This window comes from Saccopteryx bilineata, chromosome X (assembly GCF_036850765.1).
Source record: "Saccopteryx bilineata isolate mSacBil1 chromosome X, mSacBil1_pri_phased_curated, whole genome shotgun sequence".
NCBI classification, from domain to species: Eukaryota; Metazoa; Chordata; class Mammalia; order Chiroptera; family Emballonuridae; genus Saccopteryx; species Saccopteryx bilineata.
In genome coordinates, this window is record NC_089502.1 from 101,088,660 (window position 1) to 101,110,705 (window position 22,046).

Consider the following 22,046-nt stretch of genomic DNA (forward strand, 5'->3'; position numbering starts at 1 on the left):
TTGTAACTGTGTTTAGAGTTAAATAGAAGCCCATAAGAGGAGTACCCAGTCTAACTGGTGGTTTGGGAATAATGAGACTAGAGTGATACATTCATTTAGCCCTTTATTAGTTGTGTGATCCCTTTGTGATTCATTCTCTTTATCAATAAAATAAGGATAATAATATCACTCGTACATGGAATTGAAAAAAATAAAATGAGTTAATGAATGTAGAGAGATTTTGAGAACAGTTCTTGGAGCATGGCAAAGGTTACGTCAGTGTTAAATCAAAGAAGGCTCTTTAGCAGCTTAAGCTTGAAGGCTGAACCAGCTTCTTAAAAGATGAGAGGAGTTATTTTAATAGAGCAGGTAAAAACCTTTCAGGTATTAAGGACAGGATGAACATGCTACATTTTAAAAACTGCAAGTTTAGTAGGGTAGAATATAGACTGTGTATTAGCAGTGGTAAAGGAGGAAGTGACAGGGAAATTGTCAAACATGGGACTAAGTCTTGTTTGTCATGGCAATGGGTTTGTATTGGATCCTGAAAGAAGGAGAAAGACTGAAGAATTTTATTTTTAAGACAGGGAATACTTTATTCAAACCCATTAGAGAAATAGACAGGTTAAGTCTGTTACAAAGTGTTGTGTTTTACAGCATAGGCCAGTAATTGTATATGAGATTATACACTGCTACATACAAATTAACAAACCACAACTTTGCAATGTTTAAAACAGAATAAGCTTCCCTATAAAAGCAGCACCTCTGTGATATTTTAAATCGAATTTATTGAGGTGACACTGGTTAATATAATCGTACAGGTTTCAGGTGTTCAATTCTACAACACATCTCTGTACACCATATTATGTGCTCACCCCCCACAAGTCAAGTCTTCATCCCTCACCATGTACCACCCCATACACTCCTCTCCCTCCCCCCACAATCACTACACTGTTTTCTGTGTCCATATTTTTTAGCAGTGTTGTGATTTTAATTTTGGTGTTCCTCTCCTTCTTTCTCACCCTCTCCTTCAACAAAATTCACACTAACCTCCTCATAATCCCTCTCAAGGTCAACCATGTCCTCATGGGCCTCAAAAAACTCTATTTTCTCCATGCCCTCATCCACGCACCAATGAACAAAGCACTTTCACATACATGAGGCCAAACTTGTGGTACAGATGAACCCAGGCCTCAGCAACGGCTGTGATGTTACTCAGAATGCACACAGCTTGCTGTACTTTGGCCAAATCTCTACCAGGTTCCACAGTGGAAAGCTAGTAATTAATGCTAACTTTGAAGCCAGTGAGGCACAAGCCCACAAACTAGATGGTACATTTGTTCTTGATGCTGGTAATGAGCATTGACATCTTTGAGAACCACATTACCATGGTACAACAGGTAGAAAACCATGTACTTACTGTGGCAAGGGTCATATTTCACAAACTGGTTGACTGGCTCAAAGCATACATTGGTGATCCCTTGCCACTGAAAGCTGTTCACGCAGGCTTTCTCAGAAGAGATGACAGGGGCATATGTGGCCAGAGGGAAGTTCCTGTGGGGATAGGGCAACAGGTTAGTCTGGAATTCAATCAGATCAATATTCAGCGCTTCATCAGACCTGAGAGAAACAGTGATGGAGGACACAGTTTGAACTATCAACCTAGTCAAGTTAAGGAGCTCAATACTGAGGTTTCAATGACAGATTGATAGATATCCTTGTTGTCAACCATGAAGGCACAATCAGAGTGTGCGAGGGTAGTGTGAGTGGTGGAGATGAAGTTGTAAGGCTCAACTACAGCTGTGGAACCCAGAGACACTGGATAGAGAACTCCAGCTTGGACTTCTTGCCATAATCAACAGAGAGACATTTCTTCAGCAGGTAGGTGAACCCAGAACTAGTTCCCCTACAAAAGCTGTGAAAAACCAAGAAGCCCTGAAGACTTGGCACTGGTCACCTAGTTTCTAAATTTGGTCCAAGATAAGGTTAATGATCTTGCCAATGGTGTAGTGTCCACAAGCATAATTATTGAGAACATCTTCCTTGCCTGTGATGAGCTGCTCAGGGTGGAAGAGCTGGAAATAGATAGCAGTGCAAACTTCACCAATGACTCTGAGTTCCAAGTCTTCAAACACTGCTCTAGGCACATGCTTGCCAGTACCTGCCTCACTGAAGAAGGTGTTGAAGGAGTCATCTCCTATTCTGATGGCTACATGCTGTGTTTCAGGCAGTAGAGCACCCCAAAGGCAGTACTGGTCTGGAAACCAGCCTGGCCAATGTGGGTGTAGATGAACTCACTCATAGTTGCTGCTTTGCAATTACCAAGTGGATAGTGGAGAGGAAGTGGAGAGGTTGTTGTTTCTTACAGCATGACTCAAGTGGTAATACAAAAGAACCTCATCTTCAGAGTTTTAGGTAAACATCTTCACATCATTTGAACAGTCGCTATGTACTCTTGTTGATCAATGTCACCCTGTTAAGTTTAACTTTCTAAATAAAAAAAAGAGTTTTAAGTCATAATCCACCCTTCAGTCTATAAAATAGCTGCTACCTCACTTTACATATGATGAAGCTAGGGCACTAAAAATTTAAAGATCTTTCCCATAGTTATGTAGGTAGTGATAAACTGAACTTGAATTTGAATCTAGGCTTCAGGGGACACATGCATAACCACTACCTTTCCAAGAAAACATCAGGTTTGAGATGAAACACGATGAGTTTAATTGTTGACATGTTAAGCTTGCAATACTTGAGAGGTATACAAGTGTTTATGTCCTGTAAGCAATTAGATATATGGATGGGAAGTTGACAAAAAGAACTGAGCTTGCTATTTAGATCTGTATGTTAATTATGATAAAGTTATAGAGTGAAATTATAAATCTGTTAGATTGGCTATTATTAACAAAACAGGTAGTAACAAGTGTTGGAGAGGCTGTGGAGAAAAAGCAACCCTCATCCACTGCTGGTGGAAATGCAAATTAGTACAACCATCATGGAAGAAAGGAAGGTGGTTTCTCAAAAAAATTAAGAAAAAAAAAAAACTACCATATGACCCAGCAATCCCCCTACTGGGTATCTACCCCCAAAACTCAAAAACATTGGTATGCAGAGACACATGCATCCCCATGTTCATCACAGCATTATTCACAATGGTCAAGACATGAAACTAACCAGGTCTCTTAATAGAGGATTGGATACAAAAGATGTGGTACATATATACCATGGAATAATGCTCAGCCATAAGAAATGATGACTTAGTGACATTTACGACAACATGGATGGATCTTGAGAACATTATACTGAGTGAAAAAAGTAAATCAGAGAAAGCTAAGAACTGTATGATTTCACACATAGATGGGATATAAAACTGAGACTCATGGACATAGGTAAAAGTGAAGTGGTTACTGGGAGAACTGGATGCAGGGCATGGCATGGGGGAAGAGAGTAAAGAGGTACAAATAAACAGTGACAGTAAAAGATTTTACTTTGGGTAATAGGTACACAACATAAGCAACAGTTCAATTGCTATACAAACATTTACCTGAAACCTATGTACTCTTATTGATCAATGTCATCCCTTTAAATTTAATTTGTAATTAAATTAAAATAAGTTAAACCAATTTTTGAAAAAAATGATGTGTCCAAGTAGTCATTATGGACATTCAGAAGGGTTGTTTCAGTAGCGGGGGAGATGTTGAGGGTACAGGAAAGGGAAAATATAATGGAGCAGGGTTAAGGAACCAAAGGGTGTGCAATTAACAACACAGGTGGAGGAAGAAATCGTGGTTAAAAGGATGCACCTGTTTTCCTCTGAGGCATGAAGGACCAAATTAAGGTAGTGGCAGGTCCAGATAAGTTTATAGGTACAGGAATAAAGTTGGAAGAGTACCTGTCCTGCTGACCTCTGCTTTCTTTGTGTAATAGGAGGCAAGGTCATTTACTGAATGGTGAGTAGGATATTTGAAGTGCTTGGTGAAAGTTTCAAATAGCAACTGAGGGGATTGAAAAAATAACCCGATTCGGGTCACCCTAGGAGGATTAGCTGCTTGCTTAAAGGTCAAGCTATGGTTAAAGATCAAGATTATAGTGGTACTTATCTACACAATTGTGTAATTTTTCTCCAGTTATATAGTACTCAGCCTGGTGAGGATGACCCGTGTAAAAGTTTGATTATTAGGAAGAGACAAGATGGAAAGAGAATAGCAGAGTGAGGACAGTTATGAGGTGAAGTTATTGTACAAGAATTTTATGATTGTTAAAGGAAGTAATTTAAAGTCTCAATAAGATCAAAGAATTAATGTTTTTGAAGTAAGGGAATAAGAGAGTTAGAAGGATAAGAAGGTGTGATCCGACAGTAAGATAGTCAAGTTCAAGGTTTCAGAATTGGAGCAGTTCCAAGTGCCAACAAAGTCCAGGGTGTGGTAGTAGTTCAGGCAGAAAAAGAAGCTCACCAGAATTAGAGAACAAGAAGCTGTAGGACCGTGGGACTAAATGGATTAATGACTATTGACGTCCCTCAAGGATGACAGTGAAGCTCTCATGAGAAAAGGAGAGTTTAGGAGTGGGTTCTAAACTAAAGTCTTTAATGAATGTAGAAAAATGACCAGGAGCTGTTTTACATGGCATTGCACACCTGTTGGAGATAGAAACCATAGAAGAGGAAAATTTTTAGAAGATGAATTCTTTGGAAGCAACAATAATTATACTGCTTACAAAAATTAGGGGATATTTCAAAATGAATTTGAAGCTATAAAATGTCCCCTAATTTTTTTTTTACAGAGCCAGAGAGAGAGCCAGAGAGAGGGACAGATAGGGATGGACAGACAGGAACGGAGAGAGATGAGAAGCATCAATCATCAGTTTTTCGTTGCGACACTTTAGTTGTTCATTGATTGCCTCTCATATGTGCCTTGACTGTGGGGCTACAGCAGACTGAGTAACCCCTTGCTCAAGTCAGCCACCTTGGGTCCAAGCTGGTGAGCTTTTGCTCAAACCAGATGAGCCTGCGCTCAAGCTGGAGACCTCGGGGTCTCGAACCTGGGTCCTCCGCATACCAGTCCGATGCTCTATCCACTGCGCCACCGCGTGGTCAGGCTGTCCCCTAATTTTTGTGAGCAGTATAGAAAGGTCATTGATACTGTTGCCTATGGCACACTTCAGTCCTTACCTTAGCCATCATCTCCTCAGAAGTCTCTTCAGACTCCAGGAAGCATAAATATGTCCCCTCTGCTAAGTTTGTATAACATAGTAAGTTTTACTCCATGAAATCCTTTTTCCCATGACTCTTAACTGTGTGTTAGTTGTCTTTGTCTCCCACCAGATTCTGAGTTCCATGAAACCAGGACTATGTCTTGTTTATAATTGTATCCCCAGTGCATTGTACAATACTGTACTTGCTGCATAGCAGAACCCAGTAAATATATGTTGAGTGAATGAGTGATCAAAATTTCTAAACCAAGTGGTTTAGTTTAAGTTACTGTTTTGCAACTATGAATATACAAAGGGGATCATGGAACTGAATATTTTAAATGAGAACTGACATGGAAAATCTAAGCCTTTTGGTAGTCAAATTCACTTTGCTGGAGCTGTTTTTCCCATCCACAAGGAAATCTCCTTTGAGAGAGCAAATGAAGTATCATGCCTCATTTCTTTCACAGGCTCATAGTATGAAATACACAGAAGCATCTCAAAAATTATTTTCCAATTTGTAGATGATGCTAGAACATCATTTCGGCTGCATGTTATTTGATGCTTTTTCCATTTAATTAATTCAGATGATGAGATGAAGAGCCCATTTTTCTCTTGTTGTGATGGCCCAGCCTTTCTTCCTTCCAGGCATATCTCTCTCTCTCTCTCTCTCTCTCTCTCTCTCTCTCTCTCTCTCTTTGTTTTAATCACCTATTTCAAGATCTATCCATTTCCCACTTTCTGGAGATGGGGAGCAGGTGGAGGATTACATTTAGTTCTAGTGTCTTTTGCCTCTATTCTCAGTTTTGGGCTCACACAGAAGGTACTAGTGACTAAATGGGGATGAACATGAGTCCCTGGACTAAACGCCCAGACCCCACAGTAATTCACTGGGCAAATGTTTCTCCTTTATGAGCCAGTGTCTTTATATGCCAAGGGGAGGATTCAATTAGCTGATTCCTTAGTTCTAACATTTCTCTAGTTCTTTCGTTTGTAGCTTTATTTCTAACCACATAATATGTTGCTGTCCCTGGGACCTCAAACTTACATTAAATTCTGTCATGCCTCATATTTGAATTATAGCAAGTAGGTCCATGGGAAGCATACCAATGTATAAATTATTAATATTCCTACCTTACAGTCTCTGTGTGAATATTTACTTATATCACTGGGTATCTAATCCTAACAAAAAAATTATCATTTCAATGGTTTACTGATGTTTTCTCTTTCCCTCAATGATTCTGTATGTGTCTTCCTTTCACCTTGAGGATTGTGCAGTTTTTTCTTCACTTGTGAGACTGACATAGAACAGCAGAAAAAATGTCAATATCTGCATCCCACCTTTAATGTTTTTCTACTATTCCCTTACAAATTGTTGTATTTTCCCTCTACTTTTTATCCTCATCCACCCCTAACCCCCCAATCATTCCCAAATCCAGTGGTTTGTATTTTCTCTCCTTACGCTGTAGTTTCAGTAGCTATAGTCACAGTTCTGCTCAGTGAGGTCCTTAATATGCTCACTGATTTGGTTATTTCCCAGAGGGGAGAAAATCCTTCCAGATATTTTAGCTCTGTACTATGGGGATTGATTAGCAGATTTTGCATTCTTCACCTTCTCTCTGGTCTTGGTTATTTAGTATTTTTTTTAATTTTTATTAATTTTAATTTATTGTGTTAACATGGATTCAAGTGTCCCACTCAATACATAACTCCCTCATCCCACCCCTTTATTCCCAATTATACCTCCTTTGACACCTCCCCCTAACTCCCTCCCCCCTTTACTCTGGGATATGCTGTCCTGTTATCTGTATCTATATGTTATGTGTATATAATTTCAATAATTACTTCAACTTCTCTGATCCCACCCCCTCATGCCCCTTCCCTCTGATAGCTGTCCCTCTGGTCCCTGAGACCCCACCCCTGCCTCTATTCTGTTCCTCAGTTCACTTTGTTCATTAGACTCCACATATAAGTGAGATCATATGATCTTTGTCTTTCTCTGCCTGGCTTATTTCACTTAGCATAATAATCTCCAGGTCCATTCATGCCATTGCAAAAGTTAAGATTTTCTTCCTTTTCACAGCTGTGTGTATATGTACCACATCTTTTTAATCCACTTGTCCACTGACAGACACTTGGCCTGTTTCCAAATCTTGGCTATTGTAAACAATGCTGCCATAAACATGTATGTCTTCTTTTGAATCAGTGATATGGTATTCTTAGGATAAATTCTTAAAAGTTAGATAGCTGGGTAAAAAAGAAGTTCCATTTTTAATTTTTTGAGGAAACACCATACTGTTTTCCACAGTGGCTGCACAAGTCTGCATTCTCACCAGCAGTGCAGGAGGGTTCCCTTTTCTCCACACCCTCACCAGCACTTATTGTGTGTTGATTTCTTAATGAGTGCCATTCTGACAGGTGTGAAGTGGTATCTCATTGTGATTCTAACTTACATTTCTTTGATGATTAATGAGATTGGACATTTTTTATTATAATTTTATTTTTTTAATGGGGTGACATCAATAAATCAGGATACATATATTCAAAGATAACATGTCCAGGTTATCTTGTCGTTCAATTATGTTGCATACCCATCACCCAAAGTCAGATTGTCCTCTATCACCTTCTATCTAGTTTTCTTTGTGCCCCTCCCCCTTTCCCTTTCCCTCTCCTCCCCCTCCCCCCGTGACCACCACACTCTTATCAATGTCTCTTAAATAGATGACTGGATAAAAAAGATGTGGCACATATACACTATGGAATACTACTCATCCATAAGAAGTGATGACATCGGATCATTTACAGCAAAATTGTGGGATCTTGATAACATTATACAAAGTGAAATAAGTAAATCAGAAAAAACCAAGAACTGCATTATTCCATATGTAGGTGGGACATAAAAGTGGACATTTTTTATATGCCTATTGGCCATCTGTATGTCCTCTTTGGAGAAGTGTCTATTCAGTTTTTTTGCCCATTTTTAAATTGGATTGTTTACCTTCCTGGTGTTGAGTTTTAGAAGGTCTTTATAAATTTTGGTTATTAACCCCTTCTCAGACTTATCAATGTCAATGAATATGTTCTCCCATTGTATGAGTTGTCTTTTTATTTTGTTAATGGTGTCTTTAGCTGTGCAAAAGTTTTTTAGGTTGATATAGTCGCATTTGTTTATTTTGTCCTTTATTCCACCCGCTCTTGGAGATAAATCAGCAAAAATATTGCTACAAAAGATATCAGAGAGAAAACTGCCTATGTTTTCTTCTAAGATGTTTATGGTTTTGTGACTTACATTTAAGGCTTTTATCCATTTTGAGTTTATTTTTGTGAATGGTGTAAGTTGGTTATCTAGTTTCATTTTTTTGCATGTAACTGTCCAATTTTCCCAACACCATTTGTTAAAGAGACTGTCCTTACTCCCCTGTATGCTCTTACCTCCTTTGTCAAGTATCAATTGACTATAAAGTTGTATGTTTATTTCTGGGTTCTCTGTTGTGTTCCATTGATCCGTATGCCTGTTCTTATGCCAGTACCAAGCTGTTTTGAGTAAAATGGCCTTGTAGTATAACTTGATATCAGGAAGTGTGATCCCTCCTACTTTATTCTTCGTTTTCAACATTGCTGAGGCTATTTGTGTTCTTTTTTGGTTCCATATAAATTTTTGAAATATTTGTTCTATATCTTTGAGGTTATGGCATTGATAATTTAATAGGAATTGCATTGAATTTATAAATTGCTTTGGGTAATATGCAATTTAGTCATTTTAATGATGTTAATTCTTTATATCCATGAACATGGTATATGCTTCCACTTGTTTATATCTTCTTTTATTTCTTTTTTCAATGTCTTATACATCTCTGAGTACAAGTCTTTTACCTTCTTGGTTAAATTCACTCCTAGGTATTTTATTTTTGTTGTTGTTGTTGCAGTAGTGTAGGGGATTGTTTCCTTATTTTCTCTTTCAGACAGTTTATTGTCAATGTATAAAAATGCCACTGATTTCTGAATATTAATTTTATATCCTACCACCTTGCCAAATTCATTTATCAGGTCTAGTAGTTTTTTTGTTTTGTTTTGTTTTTTACAAAACTTTAGGGTTTTCTATGTATAGTACCATGTCATCAGGAAATAATGATAGTTTTAGCTCTTCTTTTCCAATTTGGATGCCTTTTATTTCTTCCTCTTTTCTGATTGCTGTGGCTAGGACTTCCAGAACTATGTTGGAGAAGAGTGGTGAAAGGGGGGCACCCCTGTCTTGTTCCTAATCTTAAGACAATCGCTTTTAATTTTTGCCCATTGAGTATGATGTTGGCTGTGGGTTTGTCATAGATGGCCTTTATCATGTTGAGGTATGTTCCCTGTATTCCCACTTTGCTGAGAATTTTGATCATAAATGGGTGCTGGATTTTATGAAATGCTTCTGCATCTATTGATATAATCATGTGATTTTTATCCTTCCTTTTGTTTATGTGATGAATCACATTGATTGATTTGCAAATATTGTACCAGCCTTGCTTCCCCAGAATAAATCCCACTTGATCATGATTTATGACTTTTTTTAATGTATTGCTGGATCTGGTTTGCTAAGATTTTGTTGAGAATTTTATCATGGTTCATCAGGTATATTGGTCTATAATTCTCTTTCTTTCTAGTGTCTTTACCTTGTTTTGGAAAAAAGATTATGTTTGGCTCATAAAAGGAGCTTGGATATATTACCTCATCTTAAATTTTTGGAAATAGCTTGAGTAGGATAGGTGTTAGTTCTTTGAATATTTGGTAAAATTTGCCTGTGAACTCATTCAGTCCAGGACTTTCATTTGCTGAGGATTTTTTGATAACTGTTTCAATTTCATTGGTTGTAATCAATCTGTCTAGGTTTTCTGATTCTTCCACATTGAGTTTTGCAAGATTGAATGTTTCTAGGAATTCATACATTTCACCTAGGTTGTCCAATTTTTTGGCATATAGCTCTTCCTGGTATTTTCTTACAATTCTTTTTACTTCTGTGGTGTCAGTTGGTACTTCTCCACTTTTATTTCTAATTTTATTTATTTGAGTTCTCTCTTTTTTTTTCTTGCTGAGTCTGGTTAAAGGCTTTTCAATCTTATTTACCTTTTCAAAGAACCAGCTCTTGGTTTCATTGATCTTCTGTATTTTTTTTTTAGCCTGTATTTCATTTATTTCCATGCTGATCTTTATTATTTCCTTCCTTCTACTTCCTTTGGGCTTTATTTGTCATCCTTTTTTTTAGTTCTTTTAGATGCAGGGTTAAGTTGTTTATTTGAGCTTTGTCTTGCTTCTTTAGGTATGCCTGTAATGCTATGAACTTCCCTCTCAGGATTGCTTTTGTTGTGTCCCATAAATTTTGAATTGTTGTATATTCATTTTTGTTTCAAGGATATTTTTTATTTCTTCCTTGATCTCATTGTTAACCTATTCATTATTTAATAACATGTTGGTTAGCCTCCAAGTGTTTGAATATTTTTCAATTTTTCTATTATAATTTATTTCTAATTTCATGCCACTGTGATCAGAGAAGATGCTTGATATGATTTCAATCTTCTTAAATTTATTGAGAATTGTTTTGTGTCCTAAATCATAGAGAATATACCATGAGCACTTGAAAATATTGTATGTTCTGCTGCTTTGGGACGAAAGGTTCTGAAGGTGTCAATTAAATCCAGTAGATCTAAAAAAAAATCCAGTAGATCTAATGTTTCATTTAAAGCGGCTGTTTCTTTGTTAATTTTCTGTCTGTAGGATCTATTTGTTGATGTTAGTGGGGTATTAAAATCCCCTACTATTATAGTATTGCTGTTGATCTTACCCTTATTTCCATCAAAATCTGCTTTATATATTTAGGTGCTCCTATTTTAGGCACATAAATATTTACAAAGGTTACATTCTACTATTGGATTGCTCCTTTTATCTTTATGTAGTGACCTTCTTTATCCCTTACTATAGCCTTTGCTTTATAGGCTGTTTTGTCAGATATAAGTATTGCTACCCCAGCATTTTTGTTTTGTTTTTTCATTTCCATTTATGTGAAAAACTTTTTCCATCCCTTCACTTTCAGTTTATGTATCTTTTTTTTCTGACGTGGGTCTCTTGTAGACAGTATATGTATGTGTATTTTCTTATCCATGCAGCTTCCCTGTGTCTTCTGATATGGGTATTTAATCCATTTACATTTTAGGTTATTACTAACATGTACTTATTTATTGTCATTTTATTCTTTAAATCTACATTTCTATTTTTCAGGATTTTTTTTCCTTTGCTCTTTTTACCGCAGGCCCCTTAACATTTCTTGCAGTACTGGGTTGGTTGTAATGAATTCATTGAGTCTTTTTTTTTTTTTTTTTTGTCTGATAAACTTTATTTCTTCTTCAATTTTAAATGATAGCCTGGCTGGATAAAGTAGTCTTGGTTGTAGGTTCTTGTTTTGCATCACTTTGAATATTTCTTGCCAGTCTCTTCTGGCCTGAAGTGTTTCTGTTGAGAAGTCAGATGTCATCCTTATGTGGGTTCCTCTGTAGTTAATTAACTGATTTTCTCTTGTAGCTTTTAGTATTCTTTCTTTGTCTCTTAACTTTAGCATTCTAATTATGATGTGTCTTGGTGTAAGCCTCCTTGGGTTCCTCTTTAATGGGACTCTCTGTGCTTCTTGAAGTTGTGTGACTTTTTCCTTTATCAATTTAGGGAAATTTTCAGTGATGATTTGTTCAAACAGGTTCTCTATCTCTTGTTCATTCTCTTCTCCTTCAGGAACCCCTATGATGCAGATGTTGTTTCTCTTTCTGTTGTCACAGAGGTCTCTTAGAGTTTTCTCAGTATTTTTGAGCCTTTTTAAATTTTGCTACTCTAGTTCTGTGGTTATGTTTATCTTTTCTTCTAAATCACTGTTTTGATCCTCTGCTTCATCCAGCCTGCTATTAATTCCTTCTAGTGCAGTCTTCATTTCTGATATTGTATTTGTCATTTCTGACTGGTTCTTTTTTATGATTTCAATGTCCTTTTTGATGCTTGCTATCTCTTTATTTAGGTGCTCATCATGTCCATTCATTGTTGCTCTCAGATCCTTGAGTATCCTAAAAATAATTATTTTAAACTCTGCATCTGGTAGTTTGGTTACTTCTATTTCTTTTTTTTCTTTTTTTTTTTCTCCATTTTTCTGAAGCTGGTAACAGGGAGAGACAGTCAGACAGACTCCCGCATGCGCCCGACCGGGATCCACCCGGCACGCCCACCAGGGGCGACGCTCTGCCCACCAGGGGGTGATGCTCTGCCCATCCTGGGTGTCGCCATGTTGTGACCAGTGCCACTCCAGCACCTGAGGCAGAGGCCACAGAGCCATCCCCAGCGCCCGGGCCATCTTTGCTCCAATGGAGCCTTGGCTGCGGGAGGGGAAGAGAGAGACAGAGAGGAAAGCGCGGCGGAGGGGTGGAGAAGCAAATGGGCGCTTCTCCTGTGTGCCCTGGCCGGGAATCGAACCCGGGTCTTCCGCACGCTAGGCCAACGCTCTACCGCTGAGCCAACCGGCCAGGGCTGGTTACTTCTATTTCATTTAGTTCTTTTTCTGGGGATTTCTCTTGTTTATTTTGGGTTGCATTTCTTTGTCTACACATTTTGTCTGTGTATATACTCCTCCTTTGGGCATGCTGCTTGTGTAGCTAGCTGAGTCTAGGGTTGGTGCTGTCTGCCACCAGTTACCAGTTGTGTGGTTTTAGATCTTAGATTGGCATCAGCTTTTGTTTGTAATCTGCTGTGGGCTACTCGTCTGCAGCTACTGCACTTTTTGCTGTTTGTGTCTGCATTTCTGTGCATGGGTAGTGTAGGAGAGGCCAACCTGTGTATAAGAATCAGCTTCATCTTGCTTAGAGATGATAGCATCTCTATAAAAGCATCAAGCTCTATAAGATTTTCTCCATTTCTCAGCTGTTCCTTCTCCTTAAGCTGCCTAGTCTTCCTATAGAGTCTTCTGTAGAAAGACTCTAGTGTGAGCACAGATTATTCTCACCTTACCAACCCCTCTATAAGTTGCATTCTTGGTGGGTTAGGGCAGCAGAGGTTGTGAATACAATATTACTGTGACCCACTATTTCAGGGGTCTCTTGGTCAGGAGCTCAGTACAGGGAATGTGGTCCATACTCCAGAGTTCCATCCCTCAGCCACAGCTGGATACTCAAGTTTTATTTTGCTACAAAAGGGTAGTATCAGGTTTAGACCAAGTGTTGCTGACAGTCCCTTCTGCAGAATTTCTTTCAGTTGGTGAGACTTTAGTTTCAAGGAGGAAGAGTGAGAGATTCCTCTTCTGGGGCTGACGGTACCCCCCCCAGGTGGCTAAGCCCCTCGACCAGATCCAACAATAGGCTCACAGGAACCTACACATTAAATGTCCATGCTCTAAACATCTCTCCTTTCTCCCTGTGGAATTTACACTACCAGGGCAGGATATTCAGCACCCATGCCAGCTAACTGTAAAACTCCACTCTATTCAATGCACATGAGCCGCTGTGTTTGTGCTGATCACAGCAGAATTCACCTCAGCTGGGCCAGGTGTGAGGATTCCTTAGGATTCCACTGTAGCAAGGGTTGTTAGGTCCTGAACCACTGTTTTCTGTAGCTAGTCCATGGATGTGCCATCCCTGGGCCTCCCTGGCAGGAACCCAGTGCAGACCAGTGTAAGACACTCCCCGTGACAGTTGGAACATCTGTCTACTCTGTCACCATCCTGGAATCTCCTTGGCTATCCAGTAATACACTGATTCTCACTCTTCTATAAGTTCTTCTTATCTCCCTTCCTCTCCTCCTTACTTCTCCCTTTTTCCTTTCCCACAATAGTTGCTGCAGATTTGGTTTCAGTCAACACTTTCCTATGCCTGTAGGTTTGAAAAAACTTCTATTCTTTCAGAAATCCTCTGAGTTAATCAAGTGTTATCATTTCTACTGGGGGTGGGTGCCACAACATTGATTTAATTAAGGTATAAAGATTTGACTTTGGGTGGTGAGCATACATGCAATATACAGATCATGTATCATAGAAATGTATACTTGGGCACAGACACAATGAATAGTTCAAATGTTATGGAAATGTGTACCTGAAACTTATGTACTCTTATTGATAAATGTTACCCTACTAAATTTAATTTCTAATGTGTATATATATCTGGACATTGTGGGAAAAAAAGAAATGTACACTCAAAACATATATAATCTTATTAACTAATGTCACTCCAATAAATTTAATTAAAAACAAATAGAAATAAATTTGTAATAAATTCAAACTGTGAAAACACTTAGCATGGAAACTCTCCAACTTATTATGAACTATTTTCTATACTGCCTTGCAGATTGGAAATGAATAGATTGAGTATATGTTTCACTTACTATCTATGATAAGATAAAGAGTATCCACTTGAACTAATGTATGCTTTTCTGTAAGCAGAGGTGTCCCAGTCTACTCTGTGTGGTTTTGATATTATACATTCAATCCCAAATATGCAGGAAGGCCTGAGTTGAGTCATTGAGTGGCATGTAGTAATGTATTGGTGTGTTGAATAGAAGTGCCTTTAGAAGATACAGTCTGGACCAGGCTCCTGTCTACTCTACTGGGTATCCATTTAAACCAACTAACAAACATTACTGAAACTCTTTACCAAAGTGACATGAGAAATGTTGATGACATAGTTATCTAATTTGTCAAAAAAAAACACCCTAAAAAACAAACCAGGCTACAGAATTTAAATGTTAGTTGGATAGTAAGAGAATAAGGAGATATATTTATTTTGACCACCCTCATTAAGAAAAATCAGCAAGTCTGTTGCTATAAAGAAACAGAGTTTTTATGGAGCTTGCTTTGATCTAGAATATTCTTTCACTCCTTACGTTGGGGTTCTGCAGTTCAGAACTAGAAAGTGTCATGCTTCTTCTCCCGTAGCTTCTGCTCATTTATACAAACAAATAGGTAACTGTAATCTATATAAGTTCAAACTTCCTTAAAGGGAGAAACCCCATCATGAGTTTTTTTCTGGCTTTCCTCATTGGTACAGTATTCATCCTGGACAGTGAATAGTGGAAACTAAGGAGAACTTTAAGGCTCTAGCACCAGTCATTGTGCATTTCTCTAGAGTGAAGTTGAGGAAATGAAATATGGGGTGTCTCAGAAGACTGACTATGCCTTTGTCAGATTCAGTGACAAGGGTGAGGAGACAGTTTGTGACTTCTGTGCCCCTAGGCTGCCATACACCCACCTCTCTGACTTCAGGGTAATGCAGGAAAAGAAAAAAGATAGTAAGAAATAATGATAATCTTTGCTAACTCCAGATCTCTTTTCCTATTTTCTATCACAAATACCTCAGGCAGCCACCTTCATTGGAAAAAATTGTGCTAAAGACCTGGAAGAATTTAGAAAGCAAATGTCTCCTTCTAGCTAACTAGACCTAACATAATGGAAGCAGCTTGGTCTACATAATTTAAGAGACAGACAATTTGTGTTTAAATTCTGGCTTCATCATTTTCTTTGCTGTGTGATCTAGGGCAAATTGCTTAATTCCTTGCACCTCAATTTCATTATCTGTAAAATAATATGGTAGTATTAGTACCTACCTCATTGGTGTGTTGAGAGGTTTAAATAATTAATATATATAACACTCTAAGAAACATGCTTTTAATTCATAAGCACTATATGAGAATTTTCTACCATTATTCCTGGAAAGAACAATAAAACTGAAGTCAAATTGATCTTCACAATTTGTAAGTCACTTCACCTTCCTATCCTCATTCTTATTACCATAAAATGGGATAAAAGACTTGTCTCACGTGATTCCTATGGAGACCAAATAAATAATATACATCAAACATTTGACAATTAAGAAGCATTCAATACTTGGGGATTCTCCCCCTCTCCCACCATATTTTACTTCTTACAAAAAAACTTATGCTTTAAGCCCTGGCAAATTTCATGCCCTTAATCTTCAAGATCTTTTCTCAAACTTGCTTTCACTAATAAGTCTGAAATCAAGTGATCTCTGTCAACTCTATTCCATATTCACTATTTATTTAGGTATTGCTGTAATTGCTGTCATTTATTACACATCTATTGAAGTAGTACTGCAGTGACTGTTGAATGGGAGTGTGCTACCTACACTGAGAAACCTTTCCCAACACCCTCCCTCGCTTACCACCCCCTAGTCGGTTATTTTCTCTATGTTCTCACAGCATGTTATACATGCTTTTACCTCTATTACAGTTTGTTGAGTGAGTAAATGATGACAAAAAGACACATACACACATAAAAAGCTTATCTCAGGTTCTAGAGTATGCTCATATTGCCTTGCCACTAATGACTAATAGAATTGATGATTAAGCCATACTACTTCACCTAATTTTGTTCATAACCATGATTCATTTTTGTTTCTGATTGATTTTTAAGGTAAAGTTGTGGATCAAATTGGAAACTGATTCTTATTAAATAAATATTTATGATACCTATTTCTTGACAAGCAGTATGCTAGTAGGCACACTGGAACTATAAAGATAAATAAAACATAGTTGTTCGTTCCCCTCAATTAGCTCAGACTGTAGTTGGCAAGCTGAGAGAAACAGGTGAAGAGAAGCCTGAGGACACCAGTCAGTGGAATGTTGTGGGGAAGAGTGTGATCTTGGGGATCACTTGCATCCCTGTCTCCTCCACTTACAAGTTATGAACAAATTACTTAGCTTTGCTGAACTTCAGATTCCTCATCTATGAAATAAGGCTGTTAATAAAAATATTTAGCTCTGGGATTTTTTGAAGGATTAACTGAAATTATTCATTGCTTAGCATGATACCTAGGTACACAGTAGGCACTCAGTAAGTATTAGTCACTAATGGTAATGTCAAGGGTTTGATTTAGATACTGAGAATTGCAGTCAAGAAGCAAGGACATCAGTGGAGGCAGGAGATCAAGTCGATGACACTCAATTTTGCAAGGTGAAATTTCATTTATGTCTTGATTAAGGGAGGCATAAAGGAATGGGAAAGGACATTTCAAACAAGAGATGTGGTGTGCTGAAAGATGTGTTGACACAAGGTACATATTGGAGACAAGTAAATATACCACTTTGAAGGAAGTAGTTCATAAAAGGAAGAATTGGGCAATAAGAGAAGGGGAAACTCCTCTAGAAAAAAAGTATATTCAGACTATGCTGAAGTCGTTGATTTGCCACTTCTAGCTTTAATATTTTAGACAAGTTACTTAAACTCTTTGTATTCCATTTTCCTCATCTTTAAAATTGACTTTCACTTTCTTGTCCCATTCTAATTCATTATATTTTGTGTGTGTTGGGGGGGGCAGATAGAGATACAGACAGGAACAAAGAGTGATGAAAAACATCAACTTATAACTGCATCACTTTATTTGTTCATTAATTGCTTTCTCATATATGCCTTGACTGGGGAGCTCAAGCCATGTCAGTGACTCCCTTGCTAAAGCTAGCAACTTTGAGCTCAAGCCAATGGCCTTTGGGCTCATTCCTATGACCTTGGGATCACGTTGATAATCTCATGTTCAAGCCGGCCACCTTGGGGTTTCAAACCTGGGTCCTCAGCATCTGAGGTTTATGCTCTATCCACTGTGCCACCACTAGTCAGTCCCCATTTAGTCTTTCTGGAAGCTGTCTTAAGGATTTTATGTGAAATAACCAATTTAATTCTCACAATGAGCTGATCACAAATGTGCTCTTATTATTCTTTTTGTAAGTGGAGAAACTGAGACAGAGAGGTTATGTAACTTAATGAATGTCACACAGATAATAGTAAGTGTTAGAGACACAATTTGAGCACAAGCTTTTTTTGTTTTTTGGGTTTTTTTTTGTTTTTAAATTTGGAAGCCAAGGGGAAAGCAAGCCAGATGTCAGTTTACTGAAAGAAAAATCTTATAAGTCATGACTGTCAGTTTAAGTCTAGTTTGTCTAGAAACTCTCACAATCACAAGGCTAAATGAATAATAATAATAATAGCTACTCTTTATTGACTATCAAAGTAATATGAGCTAAACACTGTTACATTTTTTACCTTATTTTTATTAATTTTAATGCAGTGACATTGATAAATCAGGGTACATATGTTCAGAGAAAACATCTCCAGATTATTTTGACATTTGATTATGTTGCATACCCCTCACCCAAAGTACAATTGTCTTCCATCACCTTCTATCTGGTTTTCTTTGTGCCTCTCCCCTCTCCCCTCTGCGACAACATGAAGAGAATTAACATCCACATCATAGGGGTTCCTGAAGAAGAAGAAGAGAAAGAACAAGGGATAGAGACTTTGTTCAATCATATCATAGCTGAAAACTTCCCTAAATTAATACAGGAGAAACTCTCACAAGTTCAAGAAGCACAGAGAACTCCATTAAAGAGAAACCCAAAGAAACCTACACCAAGACACATCATAATTAAAATACCAAAGCTAAGTGATAAAGAGAAAATATTAAAAGCTGATAGAGAAAAAAAGGCTATCTCCTACAAAGAAGCCCCCATAAGGATGACATCAGACTTCTCAACAGAAACACTTGTGTTACATTTTTTATAAGCATACTTTCTTGCCTCAGAAACTCTAAGAGATAAGTATTGTTATTCTCCCCAATTTACAGAAGAAAAACAGAGATAGAGAGTTAATTTATTTGCCCAAGGCTCACATAGTAGAACTGAGGTTTGAATTGAAGCAGACTGTTTCCAGATACTGCTACATAAGTCATAAGATAGGAGAGTTAGCAACAGAGGGATTAGGCTTTGGAAGATAATTTTGAAAATATAAAACAAAAAACCCACTAAAATGAAAGATGACAAAGCTGGTTTCTTGTTTATATGATTGTCCTGGTTTCATAGTCCATTTTCCTTCCCTGATTACATGTCTGACATTCCCTTATCCATACACCTAAGGGCATTTTAATATGTGTCTCACATGAATAGTCATAGAGAAAAACATGTGGCAGCGAATCATCACTACAGGAGATTGAAAGCTGCAAAGAATCAAGTTATAGTGCCATGGTAGGCTCCTACTTGGCACCTCTCTCATATCTATGCATTAGGGTTATTGTAAATGGGTTTGGTAGATGGAAGGCTTTGAAGGGCATATATTGTGGTGTTTGGTATTTTTCCTAGTGTAACGGTTTGTCAGCTCTATAAAGACAGCTGGCAACATTTGTTTGGTATCTGATCTTTACAAGAATTAAAAAAAAATGACATCTACTGCTTTCCTTTTCATATGAATAATTAGAAAGACTAGTTGGGGGGGATATCTTGAGGTTTATATTTACCCAAGAACCTTAAAGTCTGTCTATTTGTAGTCCACGTTATTGTTCTGTTATATTGCTTAAGAACCTTAAAAGAAAATACAAAGCATGGAAGAAGAAATAAACAAAGATCTTAGATTTGTTAACTATTGTAGTAACTTCAGGAAAGCTGAAAACTTTTTTTTAGGCCATTTTATATTGGTATTTGATGTTTCAACCATACTCAAAGACCCATGACATTGATCATGTGACTCCTATCAGCTCCTCTGTCTGTGATGTGTATTACGGACCTTGCTATAAAGTTGTGGATTAGTTCCATTATTTCTTTCCAGCAAATGATTTTAGTTATAAAACTATAACTCTTTCAACTATTCAGTCATGCATTGCTTGATGACAAGAATACATTCTGAGAAATGTTGTTTGGTGATTTTATCATTGTTTGAACATCATAGAGTGCATTACACCAACCTAGATGGCATGCCTACTACACACTTAGGCTATATAGCCTACTGCTCCTAGACTACAAACATGTACAGCATGTTACTGTACTGAATACTGTAGGCAATTATATCATAATGGTGATTATTTGTGTATCTAAACATACCTAAACAGAAAAATTTACTGTAAAAATATGGTATAAAAATTAAAAATGGTACACCTACATAGGGCAATTACCATAAATGCAGCTTATGGGACTGGACGGTGCTCTGAGTGAGTCAGTGATGAGTGGTGAATGAATGTGAAGGCCTAGGACATTACTGTACACTACTGCAGACTTTGTAAACATTACACTAAGGCTACAGTAAATTTATAAATATATATATATATATATATATTTTTTACAGAGACAGAGAGAGAGAGTCAGAGAGAGGGATAGACAGGGACAGACAGACAGGAACGGAGAGATGAGAAGCATCAATCATTAGTTTTTTGTTGCGCATTGCAACACCTTAGTTGTTCATTGATTGCTTTCTCATATGTGCCTTGACCGTGGGCCTTCAGCAGACTGAGTAACCCCTTGCTGGAGCCAGCGACCTGGGGCTCAAGCTGGTGAGCTTTTGCTCAAACTAGATGAGCCTGTGCTCAAGCTGGCAACCTCAGGGTCTCGAACCTGGGTCTTCCGCATCCCAATCCAATGCTCTATCCACTGCGCCACCACCAGGTCAGGCTAAAAATATTTTTAATAGTAAATTAACCTTAGCTTATAGTAACTTTTTTTACTTTATAAGCTTAAATATTTTTAAATATTTGACTCTTGTAATTATGCTTATCTTAAAAACAAACACATTGTACAAAAATTGTTCTTTATATTCTTGTTCTAGAAGCTTTCTTATATTTAAAAGTATTTATTTATTTATTTATTTATTTTAAAACATTTTGTTAAAAGCTATGATACAAACATACACATTATCCTAGGTCTACACAGGGTCAGGATCATCAATACCAGTATCTTCCACCTCTACATCTTGTCCCACTGGAAAGTATTCATATGGAATAACACATGGAACTATTAATCTCCTGTGCTAACAAACTGTTTTTCTGGAAGATATTCTGAGGTACTTGTCTGAGGCTCTTCTTCTCGTCACTCTTTTCAGAAGTATGCTCTTGGTGGTTTACTTTGTTTGTCTTTTTTCTTTTTTTTTTCCCCCATCATAGATTTTCTTGTAAGCAGATGATGCACGATGAAATTCCTCTCTATTAATGAAAAACTTTCAGTGTTGAAGCCCACGTTTTCAAACATTTTAAGGAGTTTGTTGAGGTCTGCCAAAATTTCTGATAAACTCTTCACTATGAATATTTTGGGGAGTTCTTTTTTTAGTTCTGTAGTTTCCTTTTCTCTTGTCTCTTCTTTAGCTATGTATTCCTGTTTCACCTCCAACAACTCATTAGTCAATTCCTCAGAAATCACCTCTGAAAGCTTCTCTATGTCATCCTCATCCACACCCTGGTTAAGTTTGTTTTCCATCTCAACCATAGCTTTGTTGATTTTTCCAACCTCCACATATTTGACAAATCCTTTGAAGGCATGGATGAGCCTCTTGAGTGTCTTCCTTCAGATAGATGCCATTCATACTATCTTTGGTGACATTTCCTTAAAGTCAATAAAGGTTCTTGTTGCAGTCAGAGATGTTATAATCCTTCAAGTATTATATCAGTGTTTTCTCAATGTTTTCCTCAATTGTGGCAATAGGAAAGGTCTTCCTCAAATAGGAGACCTTAAAATATGTTGTAATTCCTTGATCCATTGGTTGAATAAAATAGGAAGTTTTGGAGAGAGAAACACCAGTTAGTTGTTGGGATGTAAATCACCCCCCCAAAAAAAGAAAGATGTCTGGGAGCATTATCATCAACAAATAAAATATTTTCCTTAATTTTTATTTTGAAATTAAATTTAATGGAGTGACATTGATCAATAAAAGTACATATGTTTCAGGTGAACATCCCTATACCACTTGAACTGTAGATTGCATTGTGTGCCCATCACTCAAAGTCAAATGATTTTCCATCCACATATATTTGTCCCTTTACTCCCCCCTCACCCCTTCCCCAGGTAAAAACTTCACTTTTATCTATGTCCATGAATCTCAGCTTTATATCCCAATTATG

General features: G+C 37.4%; 1 pseudogene; it reads right to left on the minus strand.

The window, feature by feature from the left end:
- Positions 1-969: 969 nt before the first annotated feature.
- Positions 970-21,405, minus strand: LOC136317755 (tubulin alpha-1A chain-like; annotated as a pseudogene).
- Positions 21,406-22,046: the final 641 nt, after the last annotated feature.